General features: G+C 43.8%; 1 long non-coding RNA gene across 1 annotated transcript in view; it reads left to right on the top strand.

Moving 5' to 3' along the window:
- Window positions 1-24,956, top strand: part of LOC122472614 — a 57,586-nt gene that overhangs the window by 12,067 nt on the left and 20,563 nt on the right. Inside the window, exons 2-3 of the long non-coding RNA XR_006294480.1 lie at window positions 14,162-15,371; window positions 24,568-24,707. This is a non-coding gene — a long non-coding RNA (uncharacterized LOC122472614). The remainder of the gene's footprint in view (window positions 1-14,161; window positions 15,372-24,567; window positions 24,708-24,956) is intronic.

Genomic DNA, 24,956 nt, shown 5'->3' with positions numbered 1-24,956 from the left:
AAAACCAATGTAACCCCCTAGTATAATGTAAAAGAGAAAGGTAAAGTAATTTATTGCAAAATAATATGCATCCCAAATGTAAATGCTCAGACATGATTCCAGTAGAAGCCACAGTGGAGTAGGCAGGTCATGGAAAATGACCATGCTTTCGAAAGCTGCTAGTGCAGACATCCATGGATATGTTGTAGTCAAGGCTCCAACATCATGAGCAGTGTTCCCATCAGGGTCGTGATTTTCTGAAATCTTGGTATCATTTCAGACGAAACAACATATAATCTTCCATCACTTTCTATGGTAGTTGTATTCCTAGGAAATTCAATGTGTTTTGAATCTGTGCAAAAATTACTTTGCATTTACATGAAAATGGAGTTGGTTTCTAGGTGAGGTCATTAGTAAGGTTACCCCCTCCCCCCTCCCCAAGTGACTGGCAGAACATGTGAAAGCAGGTAGACCCCAGGACACAGCTGCATTGTGTGTGACTGTCCTGTGTTCTAGAGCACCCCTGTTGAGTTCCACTGCTCTAATCAGCTTCCTGTTTTTTTGAATGCTCATGTGTTTTCCTACCTCCAGACCTTTACCTTTGCTTTGTCTTGCTTGATATCCCTTTGCCCTCATCTCTACCTGTGCATTCCCCGAAGCTCGTCTCACATGTCTTCTGCATGAAGCTTGTCTTCATTGTGATGGTTCTGCATCACACTCCAGTACTCTTCAGACTCATATTCTGCCTTGGAATGTGTTTTTTTGTGTGTGTACTGAACCCATTTTCACTTCCCTCAGCTGCTTGGCTTTATTTATAGATCATTTTTATCTCCTTTTAGCATTGAGCACAGAACCTTAACACGTAACAGGCAACCAATAAGTATTGTTAAACATAGTTATTCAATATGCTTCTAACAGAATCTTAATGCACCTGAGAGATGTAAATCCATTAAAAGCTTCTTTGCATAACTTGATTTTCTAGATTCTAATGTGCCTAAATTTCTATGGGAAACATGGCCTTTGAAAAATAAAAGCAAGACCAAAGTTGTATGTAGTAAAATGCTCTTAAAGTATTAAGCAGTTGATTACAATTTTGGGTTGCTCTCTGCTATGTCACGCAATCAGAGTTTGCAAGTTAGTACTCTCAAATTACATCCTTTGCCCTTTGCTGGTTTATAGCCTGATTTTCCCTGGTAATTTACAGATTCGAAGGTCTGGGGTCCAATATTGCAGATAGAGTAATTTAGGATTGGTTATGTCAGATTTGATGTGGGCGAGAACTGAAGAGACCAGGCAGTGGTGGGGGATGATGCGTGTGCCCCTGCTGGACCACCCAGGTGGTAGCCGTGGCCCCTAAACAGCCACCTGATGTTACAGAGCTGCATAAACTTCGCAGACTGCATAGACTGGCTTCTCTTTCTTCCCATCCAGCTCTTTGTAACATGAACTATTTTTGCATTTTGGAAGATGAGAGTAATGCTTTGGATCATACAAAATATTTTTTATATAAAATCCTGAAAATGTATAGGAGACATCTGGTGGTAAATATCATTATCCCTTTTGGGTTGAGTATTTTTAGGCTGCTAATCACACATATACCTATATGTGTCAGCTGTACAGCTGTGAATAGCACTCATTGTTCCCAACCCCTTCCGCCTCCCCATCCCATTAACATATTCTAGCAATGATGGAAACATTTTTGCCTAATTTGAACAAATTCCTATGCTCTAGGTGCTCAGCTTGAAACTGATGTTCTTAACGAAGGCTCAAATGTCTTGGTTTTTTCACTTCTGGTGGAAGTTTTCATTGCTTCCATCAATTTAAAGCCATGTATACTTGTCCTAGATGGAATTGAAGAATTGATTGGCATTTATGGGATTTTAGGACAGAAGGTAATCTCTTTTTAAAATAATACCTATTTTATTACTGTTTTATAAAAAGAAAACTCCATAATTTAGAAGGTATGTAACATCTTTCTTTTTATTTAATTTTTTCAATGTTTATTTTTGAGAGAGAGAAAGAGAGAGAGTGAGTGAGAGAATGAGCACGGAGGAGGGGCGCAGAGAGAGAGAGAGGAAAGCAGGCTCCAGGCTCTGAGCTGTCCGTGCAGAGCCTGACACAGGGCTTGAACTCATGACCACGAGATCATGACTTGAGCCGAAGTCAGATGTCCAACTGACTGAGCCTCCCAGACGTCCCTGTAACACCTTTCCATTGCATTGCATATCTATAGCTATAGCCAGCATCGCTTATAGCTACTACTATATGTTTTATTGAACAAATACTTCTGTGACACTTACAACGGGTCAGGCACCTTTCTAGGCACTTTATAAATATTAACGCATTTAATTCTCAGAAGAACCCTATGAAAGAGACACTGTGATCATCCTGTTTATACAGAGGGGACTGAGCATGGAGGTGTTAGGTGGCTTGTGTTAGACTCAGAATTCAGACATGGACAGTCTGGTTCTGGAAACTGTGACCTTTACTTCTGCCTGATTCTGCACCGCCCCCCGCCCCCCGCCCCCCATTTTATACATTGATCAGGAATTTATTGGACTCCTAGTATTTTCTTTATGTTGTATATTATGACCTGCCTCATCTATACTGATTATGCACATACCAGATCCCATCGATTGGTTGCTCTCCTTAGTTTTTCTTATCTTTTTTTTTTAACGATTATTTTTGAAGGAGAGGGAGACAGAGTGTGAATGGGGGAAGGACAGAGGGAGTGGGAGAATCCGAAGCAAGCTCCAGGCTCTGAGCTGTCAGCACAGAGCCCAACGCGGGGCTCAAACTCATGAACCATGAGATCATGACCTGAGCCGAAGTTGGACGCTTAACTGACTGAGCCACCCAGGTGCCCCTCCTTAGTTTTTCTTCTGTTTGACCTGATATTGGATCAGTAGAACCTTGTGAAGAATTTTCTCTAAAACTTAAAAACACATGTAATTATAAATTAGGTAAGTAATATATGTTTCTGATAGAAAATATGATGAAGAAAAAGAAAACAAAATTAGGTATACTCACAGTCTCACCGCTCTTCAACGTTTTGGAGTATAGCCTTCCTTCTATGGATGTCTATGTACACTCCTTGACGCTTACGTAAATGAAATTACACACCATATTGTTTTATAATCTTTTTAATTTAATGCATGGCAACCACCACACATTCAGCAAATAGTTCTTGACCACTCACTATAGCAAAAGCACTACAACCAGAATCAGACATGGTCCCTGCAGAGAAACGGAGCTTTCGTTCTAACAGGGGATGGCTGATGTTAATGATGCTATTACACAAATAAGGACAAGATTGCAAACTGTGACAAGTGCTGGGCTTTGATATATAGGAAGATGACCGAGTGATGGCACGGAGATGCCAATGGCATTGAAGGAAGTGATTACTTACATTTCCTGAGAGAAGGAGATGCGCCATGCCACTCGGGGCCCCAGGGGAAGTATCAGGGTCGTCAGGAGGCAGAAGACTGGAGCCAGGAGAAGGCCAAGGCCAAAGCCTTCATTGGGGTTCCCATGGGAAAGGTAGAGGAAGCCATTCAGGATTGGCTAGTTTGTGTAATTTCAGCAGGCTTTGTGGCATCGTTGTCCCTAGTTGTCTGGTCCTAGCCCCAGGATGATGATGTGGGGCAGGGAAATATTGGCTTGGTGAATGCGAGTCAGATAAGAAGGTAGATGGGGGTGTGTTCTTGGATCTGTGGGTCTGCACATGACAGGCACGTTCCAGGCAAGCTGCCCACCACCCCCGGGACTTAGCTTGCCTTAGGAAAAATAGTCTCTCCTGAATCTCTAAGGCCCCAGAGAAATGTCACAGTATCAAAAAATAAAAAAATAAAAATAAAAATCCCTAACAGTACCTGAAGACACATTCAACTCAGTGCCTGGCTCAGAGTAAGCACTCACTGTTTGGTAGTTACTGTTGTTATTATTATTATTATTATTATTATTATATTTGTGATTATTAGTCAAAGAGGGGTAGGAAAGGCTGCTAAAGGAATCTAGAAAGATCTGATTAGGTGTTTATCTTATCCCCAAATAAAGCCATTTAATTTATGATAGTATTGCTGTACAAAGCAAGATTCTTCATCATAAAACAATGTTCTGTTTTTCAATTGAATGGTTCAGTTTGCACTCTTAGATTTCCCTTGATCGTCACTATAGGTCATTCTTTAGAAGCCTAAGATTTGTCAGATTACTTGCTTGTAGGAACGTTTTTTTTATTTTTTATTTTAACTGTTTATCTATTTATTTTGAGAGAGAGAGAGCAGGGAGAGGCAGAGAGAGAGAGAGAGAGAGAGAGAGAGAGAGAGAGAGAGAGAGAAAATCCCAAGCAGGCTCCGCACTGTCAGCACAGAGCCCGATGTGGGATTCAATCCCATGAGCCGTGAGTTCGTAATCTGAGCTGAAGTCAAGAGTCACTTAAGTGACTGAGCCACCCAGGTGCCCCGTACAAACCTCTTTTTAGAGGCCACCTTTGTACTATCAAATTCATAACAGATGGGTAAGTCAGTGAATATAGTTCTGTAGAGAGTGAATTGGTATCATCACCATATTGCTTACTATCCACCTTATCGCTAATAACCTTCACCCCAGCCCTTAACCCTCTACCTACTCACTATATTCTAGCTGCTCTAAGTTTAAAAACCATCAGTAAAGTAGTTTTAAAGTCTTTAAAGTTTTCAAATATCTTTGACTTTCTCCACCAGGCAAAAGATTTTTCTTGGCTGCCATGCTCGCTGCCTCCTCATTGCAAATTCATCATGAGCTCTGTCTCCTCCAGCCTGTCCTACAAGTTGCTATGTGCTCGCTCAGATGTGAGGACGGTGGACTTCATTAGCATAGGAGACAAAGAAGTGAAACTAAACATCTTTAGACAGCATCTCTCCATTCCCAACAAAGACCCCCTCCAACAGAGCCAATCCACTTTGAGGAAAAAAACAAACCCGAATCCTTTAAAACTCACGATCCTAGCGAATGAACTCAGAGAATGTAGAATCTACCGAGATGAGTATCAGTGTCTGAAGGATTACTTGGAGGTGGTGTCTGTTCAGGAGCTCTGGGAATTGATTCTGAAACGCTGGATTGAGGACTATAGCTGGACTTTTACACCAAAAAAGGCAAATTCAGACACGGTGGCTTTAGGAGAACGTAGGCCTTGGCCAGTATTGACAACCTGCTAGAGTCCACAGGGAGAAAGATGTATGGTGGACCACCCAGAGGAGGAGGGTCCAAGGATGGGGTTGTCAGAGAAAATACAAGATGCCCAGTTAAATTGTAATTTCAGACAAAGAACAGTCCTTTAGTAAAAGTATGTCTCAATTATTGCATGGATCACACTTATACTAAAAATTAGTTGAATTACAAATAAATAATTTCATTACAAGTATATCCCAGATTATTGCATGGGACATACTTATACCCAAAATTAATTTTTTGTTTATCTAAAATTAAAATTTAACTAGTTACTCTGTGTTTTTATTTGCTAAATCCAACAACCCTGTCTAGGGAGCTCTATGCTGACTGTAAAGGGAACCATATTAGACAATTTTTCAGGAATCTAAGAAATGGGCCTTTATTATTTCTATAACTCAACTCTTTTGAGCCTATAGTTCAAGTGATGGCAGAAACCTAGTTCAGTTCATCTAGGTTAAATCCATCAATTCAGCTTTTTTTTTTTTTTTTTGGTACAATTCAGGGTGTTTGAGTCAAGAGAGGATTTGTGTCCTTCCTGTGTGTGTTTCTTTGGGGTTGAGCTTAAATCTGAGGGTCTTGGTGCTGGATGTCCTTGGTTGTCATCTGTCCCTGCTGGCTTCCACTGAGGTGGTCATGGCCCCAGATGGTCCACAGATACTGACTTCCTCCAATGCTGGCATCCTCTAGGATGGCTGTGTTCCTATCTGTTCTTGGGTTGTTCGATCTGTGCTGCCATCTGCTGCCATTTTCCTTCACTCTAATGTGAGGAGGCCCCTCTCCTCCACTAACATCTGCACTCTCTTGGAGCCCATAGTCTTGTGGGTACTCAACATTCCCGACAGAGAATGTTGGTTGCTCACTGCACCTTCAGAGATCTGGCTCTGTAGCTGTCCCCATAGTGGTTTCTGCTCTCTGGTTCTGGGGGCATCAGAAGATCTACAGGCACCGGCCTTGTAGGCTCCCAATGGGAGGCACAGCACAGGCTGTCTGTACTATTGGGTCCCCAGGTGCATCCAGTAGGTCCCCTGTCCCTGCTCACAGCTTGGGTTCAGGGAACAGCACAGGCCCACCTGAGCAACTCTGTTGCTCTCTTCTCCCACTGTCTCCTCCACCTTGCTTGGTTCAGTCCTCTTTAGCTCACCCTGTAACTGAGTCTGTTGTTTGTGGTTAGAAGACGTATTCCATGAGTTGGTCAGGCATTTTTGTCTTTTGATATTCCACAGTCTTTTGAGAAGCAAAGTTTGTTCTCAAAGCCATTATCTCTGCTAGGAGCTTCAAAAGGCTTTTGAAACTTGAGTTTCTACCATAATAACCTTCTCTTAAGTTTGATGAATTTGGAATGGAGCAGGAAGGGGGATGTGGGGGTGGGGAAAGAAGCAGAAAATACTTGCAATGAAAGACACATTGGTTGGTGTGACCACATATTGTCTTGCCCCCTTTTTTTTTTTTTTTGCTCTAGACTTTTCATTTCTCCAAATAAAATGAATTTCAAATTTAGTGTGCTCTCCCTCACCTGCAAGGAGGTGAAAGAAAGGTCTCTGTGCCCTGAGAAGAGTCACGCAGGCAAGGTGGCCCATGGCTGTGCCCAGGGATATTCCTGCTTGTCTGGGACTGTGCGGGAAAGCCCAGGCCCTCCTCTCTCCAGCTGACTTTCCTCCTCCTGCCCACTGACCCCTCCTCAGGCCCAAGGCACTCAGCCACAGGTACAGGAAGAACTTGGTAAACCTGGGGTCAACTTCAGAAGGAGCTTGTACAGCTGGGGCTGAGCAGCTCCCTCTGCATAAAGATTACAGGTGTTTGAGGTTCATTCCCCAGTCCTGGCACAAGAAGTCCATTTAGAATGGTAGACTTTGTCCTTTCTCTCAGTGGTCTTAAGGATCTCTTTAGAGCTGGTCATAAAGCCAGTGGGAATCCAGCTCTGGCTGAAAAAGCTAAGGGTCAGGTGAGTAACATAGAGCTGGCTCCAGTGGTGTCTGTGGCAAGATAGCAATCATACCAAAAAACCATTCAGACCCATCGATGCAAACTTGATATTTGAAAGTATTAATAGACTGCTCAGCAGTATGATAATTGGCAAGCTTTCCAGCTTATAACCATTGCTAACATGGACGTATTAGTTGGGACAAAGTGGATGATAACTTAATGCCTGAAAGTATGGGCTCCAAAGCCAGGCAGTCTATGCTCAAATCCCAGTTCTGCACTTACTCCTGTGTGACTGGCTAAGTTATTTAACATCTCTGGGCTTTATTTTTCTTATTTGTAAGACAGGGGAAGTTATATAGTATCTGCCTATAGGATGATTAAAGGAAACAAGTTGTATAGTCATACACGGCATTTAGACCTTTAGAATGATGCCTGGCAGATGTGAACGGTTCTTTTTGTCATTGCTGTCATTGTGTTATCTGTATAGCACTGGATGTCTGGGTGGCTGACACTCTGTGCTTTTTGAGCATCTCACATTGTGGATTGGCCGAGGATGAGATATTCCAGCTTTTGGACATGCTGGGCTACAGGGATCACTACAAAGTGACCATGTTGCACTGGGCTGCCTTCTGCAATGCCAGCAGACAGTGGGTCCAGGAGAAGCCCAATGGCCTCCTGTACTTCAGGCACCAGTCCCTGCGGAGTGCTGTGGAGCACAAGCTTCTTGGTAAGGGCTTAAATCTGTGTAAGTACCTGCTAGTTCGGAAAAGGGAAGTTTGCATTCAAGGGAAAGCTTGCAGCTAGCATTTCTCAAGTAGGAATGAATCTGTAAACATGTGTATACATGGTCATATAAATTAATACTTGTACCTGGTTGTGAGTAACTGAGACCTGACTTCAATGGCTTACATCCCAGGGTTTATTCTCTCACATGAGAACTTTCTGAAAGTAGGCAGTTCAGGGCTGCCCTGTTGGCTCCACAAAGTCATCTGGGACCCTCTTCCTTCTATGTCCCTGATCCACACATTAGCTTGGATTCTCAGGGTCATCTCACGTGCATGACTGCTAGAAGCAGCATGGCCGCTGGAGCTCCAGCCATTGCATTTCGGGCAATAGGAAGGATGAAAAGAAGGGTTTGCATTTCCTTTTAAGGAGCTTTCCCAGGTTTCCACCAACATTTCCACTCTGTCTCTAAAACGTCATTTGGCCACAGTTAGATATGAGAAAAGTTGGGGAAGAGAGGTTTCAATGGAGTGTGTTGCTACCCTAAACTAAGGTGGGCATCTGTTACTAACAAAGATGAGGGAGATGGTTATTGGATAGGCATTAGCAGTTTCTGCCCTAATTCTGAAATCAAATTCTTTTTTTTTAAAGTTTATTTTGAGAGAAACAGAGAGCATGCGTGCACTTGTGCAAGTGGGGAGGGGCGGAGAGAGAGAGAGAGTCCCAAACAACCTCTGTGCTGTCAATGCAGAGCCCAATGTGGGGCTCAGTCTCACAAACCATGAGATCATGACTTGAGACGAAAGCAAGAGCTGGATACTTAACCAACTGAGCTACGCTGTCGCCCCTGAAATCAAATTCTTATCCCCTTCTGAAAGGATTGAGGTCTGAATCTGAGAAACGATGGCAATCACAGACTCTTGACCTAGAAGCAGAGCCCTCTAGCCACACAGAGAACTTCAGGTTCGTGGGCTTCAAAAACCTTACATCACAGCCTCTGCAAAGATTCTAAGCTCTGTGCAAATTTCCTTTCGGGTTTACTATGTCCTCTTTCACTTTCTTTTTAAAAAGATTGTTTCCCTCCTACATTGTCGTCATTCCCACCACCTCTTAAGTTACATAATGTAGCGAAGGGGGGTGGGGAGTGAGGATGCTCTTAGGTGTGATGTCAGTTCTTCTGCTCACTTGGTCTCTGATGGTTTGCAACACACTTAGTCTCTCCATTTTCCTGTAGAACAGTAACACTCTTGGAGGTGCAGGGACAAGGCCATGGTGTGGCTGTTAAAATTCTGGGTATATGCTGTAGCCCTTCTCTGCACTGTGAGCCCCTAAAGAAAGCACTGCTGGCAATATTCACTATTGTCAGGAAAACAAAGACAACAACAACAACCAGGATGTGAATACATCTTTACCAGAGGCGCCAGGAATTGTAATTGCAACAATTCACTTCCAGGTAGCTTGAGCATGGGAAGTAAAGCATATCCTACAAGGAGAAAAAAGATGCCAAAGCGAAGGCTGTAGGACTTGAGTCTGCTATGATATTTTTTGGTAAAGGGCTATCTTTTGATATATTTTGTCCCAATGTCTTATCAATTATTTTGAGGCAAACTAGTCTCTCAGCCACACGTATATGTGGATGCTTCTTTCCTTTGAAATTAATTCTCTGTTTACATATTGTATTCAGTTTGTAAGTATTGTATTCAATTTGTAACTTAAGTTACTCCTACCAAAAATTGGCCAGTCTAGAGGCAGGCTTTGTACGCTGGGTTGTGGTCCAGCAACGTCTTTTCCCTTTGTGCTACTAGAGCTGAGGATTGTTTGGTCTTATATACTCTTTGTATGTGGGTGAACATATGCGTGTACATGTGTGTGTGCATACGTGCATATCAGTGGGGCTGAAAAGGGAAAGGGCGGTTAGGGGGGAGACCCAGAAAGCTGGGAAATGCTGTTCTAGTGCGGCCAGAGCATTGTCACATCTTGTTGCCCCTGGCCATCATAACCACCACTATTATTTAGTGCTTTCACTGTGCCAGCCGCTTCATATACGTTATTCCATTTATTTCTTGTGTACACAGAACGTTCTCTGGCTAGGTTAGGTCGTATCAGTTCTGTTTCCCACCAGCCTCCTAGAAAGTCCTCACCTGCCCCAGGTGCCTGCGGGAGACCCTGAGCAGTGTTACCTGTGCTCCTCTGTCTGTTGGCTGTGGCCACCACGTAGAGGCTCTTCTGGTTCGTGCTTACTGACGTGGGTACCTCCCAGCTGCCCCTGCAGGGCTCCCCCCAGGAAAACCAAGCCTCATTCTGGGGTCCCTGTCTCTTTGCCCTCTGGCAGCCAGCCCTTGAGGTGTCGGGATGGTGCTGGTGTCCAAAGGGAGAGAAGGTGTTTTCTGGGAGACCTGAACCATGCGACCTCCTCCCCCAAACCTCACCCTTTCCCGGGGTCTCAGGGAGCCCTTCCTGGAAAGAGCTCCTTCCTTTACTTCGTATAACCCCTCACTTCATAGAAGCTCCGAAAACCAAGTCTGTGAAGCCCATTTTGCAGCGATTAATTGTTGAGTAGAAGGGTCCAGCCTAGCATAATGGGTAAAAGTGGCCCCTGATGCTAGATCGGGGTGAGCCTTGGCTTTTCCACTTCCTAGCTGAAGACCGGATCCCTCTCTACCCACATCCCTCTTTTGTAAAATAATAAGTGTACCAAGCTCAGAACATTATGACTAGCAAGCATTCAATGTGTAATTCATGTAATTACAAGCACTTAGACTAGGCCTGGCCCATAATGAATTCTTAAGAAATGTTAGCCATTCTGAATTCTCCCTTTGTTTTACTCATCTGTCTCCCCTGTGGCCTTTTACCTACCGTCCTTCCCAAAATGATCCATGCAAATCAGCTGGTAATCTTGAATTCTGTTAGTCTAAGTGTTATTCCATTTCATCAAACACCTTCAAGCAGGTCTGAGTTCCCTGGGCCCCACTCCAGTTACATTCAATAGATGTTTGCTGAATGAATGCACAGCTATTCCTGGCAGTTGGCTTTTTGGGCCTGCCATTTCTAGAAGCTCCCATATCCCTTGTTTTGGGAGCCAGTACTGACCCTCAGCCTCTGGTGTTTGCCTGTGGTGGAATCAGGATCTGGAGGGCTGAGCACAGGAAGGGAAGTGTGAGCTACTCACTACCTGCTCACCTGCTACCTGCAGGTGACACTGTGGTCATGGTAGAGGAGCAGCCTCATTTCACCCTGTCTTTACCTCACTCCCAGGCCCGCATGCTGTTTGGCAAAGAGTCTACCTTCTTTCCGACTGGCAATCGCTATGGCATCTACTATAAATGATTTCTTGTTAAGAGCAAGGACTTTCAATCTGACAGAACTGGCCTGGCCTTGTGAAAGGTGCTTAACTTTCTAAGACTCAGTTTCTCCCCTGCAAAATGGGGATAATGGTAGTGTTTACCTCGAGGGTATTAAAAATGCTAAGTATACCTAACATAAGGTGCTTAATACAGCGTCCGGCACAATGATAAGCACCGTGGTGGCTGTGACAGCTAATTGCCAATATTTCCAGCCCCTCCACCCACCATGGGAAGCACTTTCTGGTCCCTTTATTGGGGAGCACCTTGTGACCCGTTCTGTCCAACGAGTTGTACGTGGCTACTGGCAATGTTCAAGATGGCGGCTGGTCTGTCAGTCCTGGCATGAGCGGACCTGGATTTGGAGATTCAGCCAGGACCATCATTATCTGTGATGGCATGATGAACCTTTGCTGTTTTAAGCCACTGAGATTTTGAGGTCGTTTGTCCACACAGCACAATGTAGCCTGTCATGGGAGAAAAGAGCAGTACAGAAATGTCCACCAGAAAGTCTGTCCACGAGAACTGTGCTCAACTTTGCACAGATGATGCTGTGGTCAGGCCATTCCTCCCGTCTCATGTTAAGTGGAGAAGCACTGAAATCGAGTCAGAAAGTTTGAATCCTGCTTCTCTACTCACGTGCTGGCCAGAGACCAGCCACCTGGCCCCTCTGACTTTAAGCAATTTCATTTGTCATATGGAGATTGTATTAGGGTTCTCTGGAGAAACAGGACCACTAGGAGTAGTTTTCTATCTCTTTCTATCTCTATGTATCTCTCTATGTGTGTATCTCTACATAGATATCTAGAAAAAGATTTATTGTGCAGTTTTGGCTCACGTGATTGTGGACATTGGGAGGTCCCAGGATCTTGCCGTCTGCAAGCTAGAGGTGCGGGAAAGCTGGTGGTAGTGCTAGTGGGGACCAGGGGAGTCATTGCTATAATTTCTAGTCTAAGTCTAAAGGTCTGAGACCCAGAAGTGCTGAGAAGACAGAGGTTCCAGCCGGAGCCGAGGGGAAGATTTGCCCTTCCTCTGCCTTTTTTTTTTTTCTATTCCGGCCCTCAACAGATCGGATGAGGCCCGTCTGCAGTGGTGAGGGCAATCTCCTTCACTCAGTGGACTCATTCAAGTGCTAGTCTCTTCCAGAAACCCCCTCACAGGCACACTGGGAAACAGTACCTAACCAGCTCTCTGGGCATCCCTTCGCCCAGGAAAGTTGACATGAGAAATTATATGGGAAAATCACAGGGATTTTCATATCCTTTCATATCTCACAAGGGTATTTTGTACAAAGATAAACTTAGGGCACCTGGGTGGCTCAGTCAGTTAAGCATCCGACTCTTGATTTCTGCTCAGGCCATGATCTCATGGTTCATGAGTTGGAGCCTCACATCAGGCTCCGTGCTGGCAGCATGGAGCGTGCTCAGGATTCTCTCTTGCCTCTCTCTGCCCCTCCCCTGTTCACGCTGTCTCTGTGTCTCTGAAAATAAATAAATAAACTTAAAAAAGATAAACTCAGTGTTTTTTATGAAAATGTTTTGTACACGTTAAGCATTGTGTTTAATACTCTAAATCTTGGATGTGGGGTAATATTTGTCCCAGTTCTCTTTCTCTCTCATTCCCCACAAAAATGCCCTTGCCATGCTCAGTGCAAGGAGGAACTTTCCTTCCTCTTCCATGGGTTTCTGAAGCAGGTGTGCCATCCAGCCATGTGTCCCATTCATCTTGCGAGAAAAAACATCAAGCAGAACATTTTAAATACTTCTATTTTTAACTTTCAAGGATAGGTATCTTGAAGTTCTTTTTTTTTTTTAAGTTTAGTTATTTATTTTGAAAGAGAGAAAGGGAGAGAGAGAGAGAATCCCAAGCAGGCTCTGCACTGCCAGCACAGAGCCTGATGCAGGGCTCGAACTCACGAACCGTGAGATCATGACCTGAGCTGAAATCAAGAGTCAGTTGCTTAACCGCTTAACTAACTGAGCCACCCAGGCACCCCCTTGAAGTTTTTAATGAAACCAAGCCTTTCTGTTTTTAAGCAGGTTGTTTCTGGGTAGTAAGATTGGTTGGAATCATTTCTCTTTGCTAGTGAAAGCATAGTAAACTTGGCTCTAACATCCAATTTGCCATTAATTTGCTTAGCTCCCCGCGGCCTAGATGAGACCCAGGTGGCAGGTGAACTTCTCCAAATTGCGTGTCCTCAAATTTTGGAAAGTGCTTATTTATGTGGTAGCCATGGTATATGTTTAACATAGAAAAGTGGGTTACAAATATTTCTTTGGGAGAGGGGAAGACACCATGAAAAATGAGCATGCTCCATAGCTTCTCAAAAATCTGGATCAGTGATCACAACTGTAACTAATTCTTTGGTAAATTCAGACTGACTTATAAGAAGATGCACTTTGGGGGCACCTGGGTGGCTCAGTCAGTTAAGCATCCGACTTCGGCTCAGGTCACGATCTTGCAGTTTGTGGGTTCGAGCCCTACATTGGACTCTGTGCTGACAGGTCAGAGCCTGGAGCCTGCTTCAGATTTTGTGTCTCTCTCTTTCTCTGCCCCTCCCCACTCGCTCTGTCTCTCAAAAATAAACATTAAAAAAAATCAAAGAAGATATATTTTTAATATTTCAGGTTTTTTTTTCAAGCTACTATTTCATTGTGTCTAATTATGGCCACAGAGCTGTTATCTACTGTATGTTTTATTTTTTTTATTTTTTTAATTTTTTTTAACGTTTATTAATTTTTGAGACAGAGACAGAGCATGAACGGGGGAGGGTCAGAGAGAGAGGGAGACACAGAATCTGAAACAGGCTCCAGGCTCTGAGCCATCAGCACAGAGCCTGACACGGGGCTTGAACTCACGGACCGCGAGATCATGACCTGAGCAGAAGTCGGACGCTTAACCGACTGAGCCACCCAGGTGCCCCACTACTGTATGTTTTCATACACTAAGAAGGCAGACGCATTCAACTGTCATTGATTTTTCAATAGGTGTGGTCACTCCTGTCAGAGAAAGCCGTCCATATACCTTTCAGAACCCAACAAATCACAAGAAGACACATTTCCACCGAATCTTAGTTCAATACTTCCAATGGCAAACCACTTTCTGGAGGGTATTTGAGGAGCTGCCGTGGCATTTGCTCCTGGGGGGTTTGTGCAGCTCTCTGTCAAGTCCTAGGTAAGACGTGTCCTCTTTACGTGGCGTTTGGGCAGATTTCGTTCCTCCTTCGCCAAACACTGTGTTTGGATACCCATGGCTCCTTTCAGCAGGGCACATTCATTCACTTAGTCGTTCGGCAACCCGTTCGTTCATTCGGATGGGCCCATCATTCGGCACCAGTTTCTGTGGCTGATGGATTCCCAGCGTTGCTCCATTGGATCGTCTGGCTCTGCAGTGTTCTCTTCCCTTCTTGAATCCGCATGGATTCCTCTCAGAGAGGAGGATTCCAGAGAGAGAAGGACTTGTAGTTGGGCAAGGACAAAGGATTGGCTATATTCTCCTGCCAGACCCACCTAATCTCCTCCCTTTCCTTTCTTCTCCCTCCTCTCCACCCTTCTCCTTCTCTTCATCTCCCCTACTTTCTTGTCCTCTTATGTGCCCCTTTGGCAGACGTGTATCATTGACGCACTCTGTCTCCCATGTTCTTGGAGGCCCCGGGGATGCAGGAATGAGTGAGATCTGGCTCTATCTAGCTGGGCAGATGTGGAGCCAGAGAAGAGCTACACATGGGGAACAGTGCTTCACTAGAGTAAAGACCCAGAGCTGGGCACGCTCGGGACAGGGAGGGGCTTGCTCTGCCTGGTAGATTCGGGGAGCCTGCCTAGAGGAGGGGCCTCCTGGACAGAGACGCGGCAATGGCTTTGACTGCTTAAGAGGGACAGGTTCACATCTATCTGGTGACCTACCAAAGTCGTAGTGGTCAAGGACTTTATGAATAGGCTAATGGAATGGGGCAAATAGAATAGCTTCCTTCAAGGCATGAAATACTAAAATGACTCACATGAATTCATTGTGTTACAAGTATCACAGATTCTGTATCGAAGATCCAAAACCTGAGCTTCTGGACATGGCTGCACCTCATCCACTACTGGAATGTGTTAGCAGAAGTCGGATATGATGCTGCTGGGGCCTATTTACTCACAGTGGCCAAGGTTAAAGCTGAGAAGTGCCATAAAATGAGGAAGAGACATACACCGTCAGGTACAGTGAGTAGCTAGGTTTCCATAGTCCATTTCGCTGGGATGTTAAGTGGCCAAGAGTTACTGTTCTCCCATTTCCTCATCTAATTCCAATCACTCCAACAGACCTCCCTGTGTGTTCCTACCCACAATGTGGGCCACCAATTTCTGAAGCTAGGAAATGGGGGGAAAGTGTTAATTCTGAAATGGCTCCTCTGTATCGTCTTGCTGTGGCTGTTTCCTATGCATTTTTTTCTTTCTCTATTTTCTCGTGGCTTCAACCACACTGCTAACATCTCCCTCCTTGATCTGCATTTGCAGCCTTGATGGCCTTTTGGAAGGTCGGTGTATGTGACCCCTTTCCTGAGAGCCACCAACAGTGTTGCTGCTCGATCAACAGCTTTCCTGAGTGACCAGCTGGGTAGTTCAGATGACATAGATGCAAATCTGAATTATTTCGGATACTCCTTCCCAGCTTGTTCTTTCCATGTTCCCTCCATCTACTCACAGTGCCCCCAGCTCCCTCCGGTGCCCCTCACTCGGCCCTGGAGACACGCTATTGCTGTCGAGGATGGCTTCGATCTGAATTGCAATGGCAGTACTTGGACTTGCCGCCTAAGGGGTTGGATCTGGACAGCACTTTGGCTCATATTTCTTCCCTTTCTCCCTTGCCTGTCTCTCTCTCTCCCCCTGTATTTCCGGGCTCACTAAACAGTAATAACATTCATTCATTCTTTCAACAGATAGTAACTGCGCACCTTCTCTGGGACATTGGACTCACTGGGTGCTACTGACATCATCAGTGAACTAGTTCAACGAATTCAACACTAGCTCAAAAATGACCCCTGCTCTCATGGTTTTGCTGTCTAGTGGTCATAATAACAGATCTTGAGCATTTGTTACGGGCCAGGCTCTAAGTTCAATTCTTTATATGTCTTTTGCTTGATTCACGTCAAATCTCTGCAGTCCTGCTAATGCCTTAGTTGAAACTCAGGAAACTGAGTCTCAGAGAGGTGAAGCGAGTTGCCCAAGGTCTCCCGGGTAGTTAGGAGTGGATTTGGGCTGTGGTGTTCCAGCATCCCTTTTGGTCCTTAAGCATGTAGCCTTTACCTGTATTCTCACTGCCACGTATGAGTTATGTACCTTTGGAATTTCTCCGATCCACTAAACCCTCTGTGTGGAAGGACCCAAACGATCCTCCACAGATTCCAGTGTGTCGAATAAAGCCAGGATGCCTCTGGAGTTGCATCAATGCTTAGGGCTGTAGGGCGGAGGAAGCAGGGAGGGGGTGGTGTGGGGGGAGCACTGTATGTCATAAGAAGCTGGAAGCTAGCCCCCAGAAGAGATCTTGAGGTGGGGGTGAAAGTCCTTCCTGATGATGTCACCCTGCTTGTCGGCACATGGTTGTTATGGTGATGGAAAGGCCTGGGGGCTGGGGGTTGCCAGTGGGAGGAAATCACCTAACATTTCAGCGTGTCAGAATTTTCTGGATGTAAATGAGCCTAGTTCAGAATGTGTCCCTTTGAGTTAGGCTGGAGACATGTGCAGGGCTTTCTGGTGATTCCATTAAGCATGCTGCTCTGAGCTGCTGCTGGGTAGTCTCTGCTTACTCCAGGCCCCGGGGGGCTCCTTAGCAGGGGGTCCCGGCCTCCATCACTGCTGCCTTTGCCACCTTCCACCTTCCTCATCCCTCGTGTTCAGTCTTGGCCGATTCCCGTAGATTTTACTTGGGAATATGGCCTCTTGCATCCTCTCTCTCATGGCAACCGGGCCCTCATTCCCTTTCTCTCATCAGTCTTCATAAAGCAAAGCAGAGTCAGTCTATGGCCATTTGTGTGTGTGTGTGTGTGGGGGGGTGGTGGGGGGTCTTCCTGAAGTCCTCCCATTTGGCTTGCTGAAAATAGAAGTCATAATGTTACAGCAAATACTCAGCCCCCAGGAAGAGACAAGCCCACGCACCCTCCGGGAATCAGAAGAGACTGTTTATTGCCCATGGGTGCTGGCCCAGCGGAGTCACCTCCAAAGGCTGAGCCCCGAACCTTGGCATTGGCCTCCTTTTATGGCTGAGAGGGTAGGGGGTGGAGAGACAAGAGAAAAAGGGGAGGGGGCCCTTATCAGTGGTGTTATCTGGGCAGTTAGTTGGTGGAGGCAGCAGGCAAACAAGATTAGGAAGCCAAAAGTATGCAAGGGAAGCCTCGGGCATCTGGCTAGCCCCTTTTATCTTGTTTTTACTAGCTTTTCTTCTCAATAAGACCAGCTACTTGTCACCGAAGTGATAGAATAGCCTTTGATTCATTGGAATGGGTTTAATGATAGCAGGAATCCTGTATAATCCTCAGAGGAGGCTTTCCAGGGGTCTGGTTGCTGTCTGGGCCTCCCCCAGACTAGGCTTTTCCTACCATGGTTATGTAGCCACACAGTCCTGAGACATTCTGCCCTCCTAGGGTGCTGCTGGAGGCAAGGCCCTTAAGCAGGAATGTTCTTTCAGGCAGGTTTTTGAGAAATCCTGTATTATGGGCTGCGGTCTCAGGAATTGCTTGCCACTTCAGCCCTGTCCTCCCTTCTAATAAAGAGGTCTGGGCAAGCGTGCTTTGCCATGATTACGAGCTGATCCTCTGAATTAATTCAAGCGTTCACTGAGTGCCTGCGTCGTGGTGAGCCTGGTGCTAAATGCCAGGGACGCAGCAGTGGACAAGACAGACAGGGCTCCTGCCCTGATGGAGCTTATGGTAGAGTATAAAACACACCCTACTGAGAAGTGCAGCTGAGGGAGCGGTACACGGTGGTGGTGGCCCGGCCCGGAGCCGGGAGCAGGAGGTGTGGCCTTGTCTCAGGAACTGCAGAAGACACTTTGAATAAGTGACATTTCATCTGAGGTTTGGAGGAGGAGTGAGAGCTGATGGGACAGAGGGCCGAGGGAACAGCATGTTTGAGGACCCTGAGTCAGGGGGAGAGTGATGAACCTGAAGAATTCAGCAAGGCCAGTACGGGTCCAAGAGAGGGTGGGCAGGCTCATCAGCCTGATGGGGGAGCCGACGGGTGTGTGAGGTCACTCCCCACCAGGAGTCTGTGGCTGCCCCTCCGGAAAAGAATGCGTGCCCCGCCCCCATCCTAGGGCCTGCCGCCGGACTGTGTGCTTTGGCTCCCCCTGGTGGCTGTGATGAGAACCAGAACCCTAACTTGCTCGGTTGGTGGAAAAGACGCCTGGCTGTGAGTCTGGAAATCGCTTTTGCCCCTTGCTTCCTGCCTGTCCACTTGCTGCCTGGGTTTGCCCTTCCTTGCGAGATGCCTCTGGGTAAGTTACATCTCTGACGGAAGGCCGGTAGGGAGGTCTTTGAGTCTAGAGGACAATGCCATGGTCGGGTCAGGTTTTACAGATTATCTGTGTGATATGATCAGCTTGTTTTTAGCTGGAGTCCTGGGTCACAAAAAAGTGGAGACAAAGTCAAACACCAGAAGAGACAGACTAAAAACAGATGTGGCAGAAGGACTGGTCCCAGAATGGCTCCATGTTGGCAGATGGCTGACTACCCTCCCAGGTGGCAGATGTGGTGGGTTGGGGAGAATCATGTTGTTTTTCAGGGTCAGGCTTTCTCGTTGGAGCAAAGGGTAAATGCATCACAGTGCAGGATCTTGTCAGAAGGTTGTAGTAAATGGGACAATATCAGCTTTTCATGAGTAATGTATGATGTTTTGCCCTCTGATACTTTTGGAAACTTCTAAATATTTTAGATGGAACAAATCATTTATTACAAATAATTTAAAAAATAGCTCAACAGAAAAATAAAAAGAACAAAAGACAATTTACAGTAGCCACAGGAAATATGAAATATCTACGAATAAATGTAACAAGAAATGCGTGGATCTTTATTTTTATAAAACTGTTTCAGAATTATAGAGAATAAAATTTTAGTATATAGGGAGACATACCATATTCTTGGATAGAGCAACTCAATATTGTAAAGCTGTTGGTTCTTCCACAATTGATTTATGTACATAAGACAATTCTAATTGAAATCCCGATGGGATTAAAACATTTCTAAATTTTCAAAATGATTTTAAAGTTCTTGGAGAAGAAGGTATGTGAGAGTAAGAGTTTAAAATAGTGAGGGCAATTTGAATGTCAACTTATTTAAACATATTATGAAGCTGTAATAATTTTAAAAATGCTACTGGGAGCAAAAATAGACAGCTCAGTGGAACAAAATAGAAAGCTCAGGTACGGACTCAGGTATGGATATAAAAAATTAGTAAGTGATAGAAACTTTTCAAATTAGAAAGATTATGGAATAAATTGAATAAATAGTGCTGTGATAATGGTTCACTACTTGGTAAGAAGTTAAGTTACCTGAGCCATTACACCAAAATAAATCCCAAGAAGATTAGAGTTAAATGTAAATTAATGAAATTTTATGTTAAAAAAAAAAACTATAAGAAAATGTTGGCGTCTAAGCAAGAAAGCAAAAGAGTAAATCACAAAGAAGACAGTCGATAAATGTGTCTAAATAAATGAAATTACAACATGTAAATCAAAACAAATCAACACAACTCAGAAAATTAAAAACACAATTATAAGACTAGTGATAACTGGCAAAAATATTTGTGACATACGTGGCAGGCAAAATATTAATACTTTTAATAAGTAAAATGCTCTTAAATAAAATAATGAACCCTTCAATAAAAATAGGCAAGATCTTGAGCAGGCCATGCAAAGAACATTTTTAGTTCTTGTCTGACTTTACTTCTTATCACTGATGGATATATATATATATATATATATATATATATATATAGTTTTGAGAGTGAGAGAGCGAGAGAGTGCAAGTGTGTGTGCACGCATGCGAGCAAGGGAGGGGCAGATGGAGAGGGAGAGAGAGACTCCTAAGCAGGCTCCACACCCAGGGTGGAGACTGATGCAGGGCTAGATCTTACCATCATGAGAACATGACCTGAGCTAAAATCAAATGTGGGACATTTAACTGACTGAGCCACCCAGGCACTCCACCAAGTTTTGAATTTTAATAAGGTCTAACTTAATCAGTATTTTCTTTCATGGGTTATGCTTTTTGTGGTGTATTTAATAAATCATGACCAAAACCAAGGTCACATAGGTTTTTTTTCTGTTTCCTTCTAAAACTTTTGTAGTATTTCATTTTATATTTAAGGGTATGATCCATTTTGACTATGTGTTTTGCGAAAGGTGTAATATCTCTGTCTAGATTAATTTTTTTTTATACGGATGTTCAGTTGTTCCAGAACAACTTGTTAATTAAGACTTCTTCCATTGAATTGTCTTTGCTACTTTGTCAAAGATCAGTTAGACATCTAGAGAAGATTTATTGGTATTGTATTGAATTTATAAGTCAAGCATCTTAACAATGTTGAGTCTTCCAGTCCATCAACATAGAATCTCTCTCAGTTTATTTAGATCTTCTTTGATATCCTTTATCAGAATTTTGTGGTTCTCTGCCTATAGATCAAGTACATATTCTGTTAGATTTAGGCCTAAGTTTCTCATTTATGGGGTACTATTATAAGTGGTATCGTGTTTTAAATTTCTAATTCCAATTGTTCATTGCTGGTCTATAGGAAAGCAGTTGGCTTTTGTATATTAACCTTGTATCCTGCAACCTTGTTATAATCACTTACCAGTTCTATGAGTTTTTTGTTGATTCTTTGGGATTTTCTACACAGACAGGTCTATCATTTGTGAACAAAATCAGTTTTATTTCTTCCTTCCCAACATGTATATCTTTTATTTCCTTTTCTTGTCTTATTGCACTAGCTGGGACTGCCAGTATCATTCAGTAGGAGTGGTGAGAGGGGATATCCTAACCTCAGCTTTTTACTGCCATCAGTGGCTCACCAGCCACCATCACCTCTCACCTGGCCTATCGTAATGGCCTCCTAACTAATCCTCCTACTTTCATTTTTGTTCCAAAAAAGTTCCATTTCTGTTTAGTAGCCAGAATGAGCTTTTAGGAATATAAACCAGATCATGTCACTTTCCAGGTTAAGATCATTCCAGAGACCTGCTGCTGCACCGATACTAAAATCTGAACTCCTCAGTTTAATTTATAATCGTTTGTATAATCTACCCCCGACATGCCTAGGTAGCGTCATCTTATAAGAATCTTCCTTTTGGCCTCTAGATGCCAGCCACTCTGGCCTTTTTTCTGTCCTTCAAGTACATTCTGCCTTTTGGCCTTGGCACCAGCTGTTGCCTCTGCCAGGAATGTTCTTCCCACTCATATTTTGTAGTACCAGTTCTTTCTGGTTATTTAGATCTCAGCCAAAGTGTCACTTTCTCAGAGTGGCCTACCCCATCTGATGTTATACCTAGTCATTCTCTATCTTGTCAGTGGGTTTTAATTCTTGGCATAGCTTTTACTGCTACCTGACTTTGTCTAGTTTCCTTTTTGTTTTTAAATTAATTAATTAAATTTTTATTGTCTGTCTCTGGTCCCTGCTGCCCTCTCCTCTCTGACCCTCCCAGCTGCTGGGATGTCAGCTCCGCGAAAGGGGGACTCTGCCTCTTGCGTTCACTGCTGTGTTCCTGGCACCCGCAGCAGCACCGGGCATGGTGTGGCTGCCGAATGGCCCCTTCCTATGTCTCCACCCTGATCCTGAACCAAACAGCTCGCTCTCTCTGCTCTTCAGTCCCCTAAGCACCTTGCTTTTTCCTGCCCTAGAGCCTTTGCATTGTGCTCTTCCTCTGCCCAGAATTTTTACACCCTCCCTCCCTCATTTTGCTGCAACAGCTTCTATTCTTTTTTAAACTCTCAGCTCAATTGTCATTTCTATGGAGAAACCTCCCGTAGTTCATATCACCATCTCTTTCATGGTTCTTTTCATGGTTTGAATTTATATTCATTTGTATGAAGGATAAACTGTCTGGATGTAGCCCCACTTAGCAGGATGGCTTTCTTATACTTGGTGTGTCCAGAACCATATTGAGGATGACGCACGTCCCACTGGCATGCCACATGTGATGGTAACGTTGATCGCATTTTACTAGAGCGAAATGGATGTGGGGCTGTCACCATTCACACAAAATTTTAAAAAGAAAACTTTACTGGGGTGGCGGGGGGCATCTTTATACTCCATTTTTAAATCTGTCTGAAACCATGGCTTGGAGCCAGCAGAGGAGGCTGTGGCTGTGGATTCCAGTGCAACCATCAACACTGCTATTCGGGCAGTTAAACTTTACGCCCATTCCAAGCTGTAAATGTTAGTCGCACCCCGCCCCATAAAGAGACCATTAACTTAAAAAAAACACATAATGTATAGGATGATCTCAAGTTTATTTTTTTTTGAGAGAGTTTATAAATAAGTTTATTTATTTTGAGAGACAGAGAGAGCACAAGCAATAGAGGGGCAGAGAGAGAGAGAGAGAGAGAGAGAGAGAGAGAGAGAGAGAATCCCAAGCAGGCTCTGAGATCTGCTCTGAGCCCGAAACAGGGTTTGATCCCACAACTGTGAGATATGACCTGAGCTGAAATCAAGACTCAGATGCTTAACCAACTGAGCCACCCAGGTGCCCCTCAAGTTTATTTTTAAAAAATGTGTATGGAGCATCTGGGTGGCTCAGTTCAGCTCAGGTCATGATCTCGAGGTTCATGAGTTTGAGCCTCATATCGGGCTCTCTGCTGTCAGTGCAGAGCCCTCTTTGGAGCCTTTGTCCCCCCACCTGTCTCTGCCCCTCTCCATTCGTGTGCGCTCTCTGTCTCTCTCTCTCAAAAATAAACATTAAAAAAATGTGTTTGGATACATGCAAAAGATCAGAGGTACATACAACAATATGTTAATGCAGATTATCTTTGAATAATGCAATTATGAGTGATTTCTTCTTTGTACTTTTCTATATTTCTCAATTTTCCTATAATGTACACATACTAGTTTTAAAGTGAGAAAAGTTATTTTCTTATCTATCCCAACTATATGTTTGTGCTAAGTAAATGAACATGAGGATGTGGTCAGTGGCAGGAAAGGTTCATGAATGAAGACTTTTGGAGCACTGAGATTGTTGAATTGAGTGTGGAACATAGTGAATGAACATAGTCCATTCCCACCTCAGCCCTTGACAGGTGGGCTGGACCTGGTAATCCTCATAGAATTTGCAAGACCAAGCCGGCCCTGGGCAAGGGCCCATCCCTCAGCAATTTGTCCAGACCACCCTCAGCTGCTCTAAGCAGCTACTTACAGTTCTTAGATTCCTTTGTCTCTTGGATTGACCCACCAGTTCTCATACCCACCTTAGGTCCGTTTGCTTGGATGGCCACTGTGGCCGAGAGTCTTGTCTCTTTCCCTTGACTCTGATTTAGTTTTAGCTCTTGGACTCGAAGCACTACAGCTTTGGTTCAAAGCCTCCTGGCCTCTCTGTGGTGCTGAGGGCTGCAATGCTTTTTGTTGGGAGCCTAGGATATTGTCTGACACATAGTAGATGTTCAATAAATGTTTGTACTGTGCACAAATGGTGATCCCTGGAGAAGTTGGCAGAAGGAAAACAGGGGTGCGTTCATTGTCTGGGTGGCCTACGGCTTGAGCGATGGAACAGATGAAGAACAAGGAATATATTTTTGTCCAGCAGATTAGATACAATAATTTGAAATGAAACAGTCGTCAAATGTAGAAGTTCATATACTGGGATGTTTGGGAAGAAAAATTATGAAAATGATGACTTTGTAGTACCATGTATTTAACTGAATCTTCAAGTTAAAAAATTCTGTGTATTTTCATTTGTATATAATAGGGTATAACACACACACACACACACACACACACACACAATATGTTCTTTATTTGGTCCTTTTAACATTTTGTTCTTTCTGTCAAAGCCAGTAATTCAAGATAGTTACAACAGAGGGCAGAATTGTGTAAGTAATTTAAACACCTTTTTATTCTTGCCTGACAATGCCCCCCAAGTTCAAATTGCAGCATTATATAGACTGCACTATAGAAATACTCTTTGACTCTCTGGTTTTCACATTTTACATATCACAAGATCATTTAAAAGCATTAGAGTTGTTGTTTATGTCATTGTTTGAAATACTTGGTAATATATGTAAACATTAATAAAAGCAAAGAGCTAATCCCTTGAGAGAGAAATACTGAAGTGTGGATAATATGTTTAACTCCTGTGTCAAGATTAAGTATTGGATACTCTTTGTTCCTTTCTGAATATGCTTTAGGTTTATTTACCTTTCTTTCCATTCTAGTGCTGGAATGCAGGCTTTTTGAGGTTACTACCATGGACAAATGCCGATTAATGTTCTTTATTGCGAAATTTCTGAAGCTTATGGGCAAGATCAATGAAGCAGAAGGATTATTCTTGACTGTCGAGAACATGTTAGTGCAGGTAAAGTGGGAAATCGCTTTATTTTTTTATTTTTTTAAATTTAAAAATTTTTAATTTTTCATATAATTTATTGAATTTACATCCAAGTTAGTTAGCTTATAGTGCAACAATGATTTCAGGAGTAGATTCCTTAGTGCCCCTTACCCATTTAGCCCATTCCCCCCTCTCAGAACCCCTCCTGTAACCCTCTGTTTGTTCTCCATATTTAAGAGTCTCTTATGTTTGGTCCCCCTCCCTGTTTTTATATTA

Source organism: Prionailurus bengalensis, chromosome B4 (assembly GCF_016509475.1).
Source record: "Prionailurus bengalensis isolate Pbe53 chromosome B4, Fcat_Pben_1.1_paternal_pri, whole genome shotgun sequence".
NCBI classification, from domain to species: Eukaryota; Metazoa; Chordata; class Mammalia; order Carnivora; family Felidae; genus Prionailurus; species Prionailurus bengalensis.
Note: the sequence above shows the minus strand (reverse complement) of the source record. Positions and strands in the feature narration are given on the sequence as shown.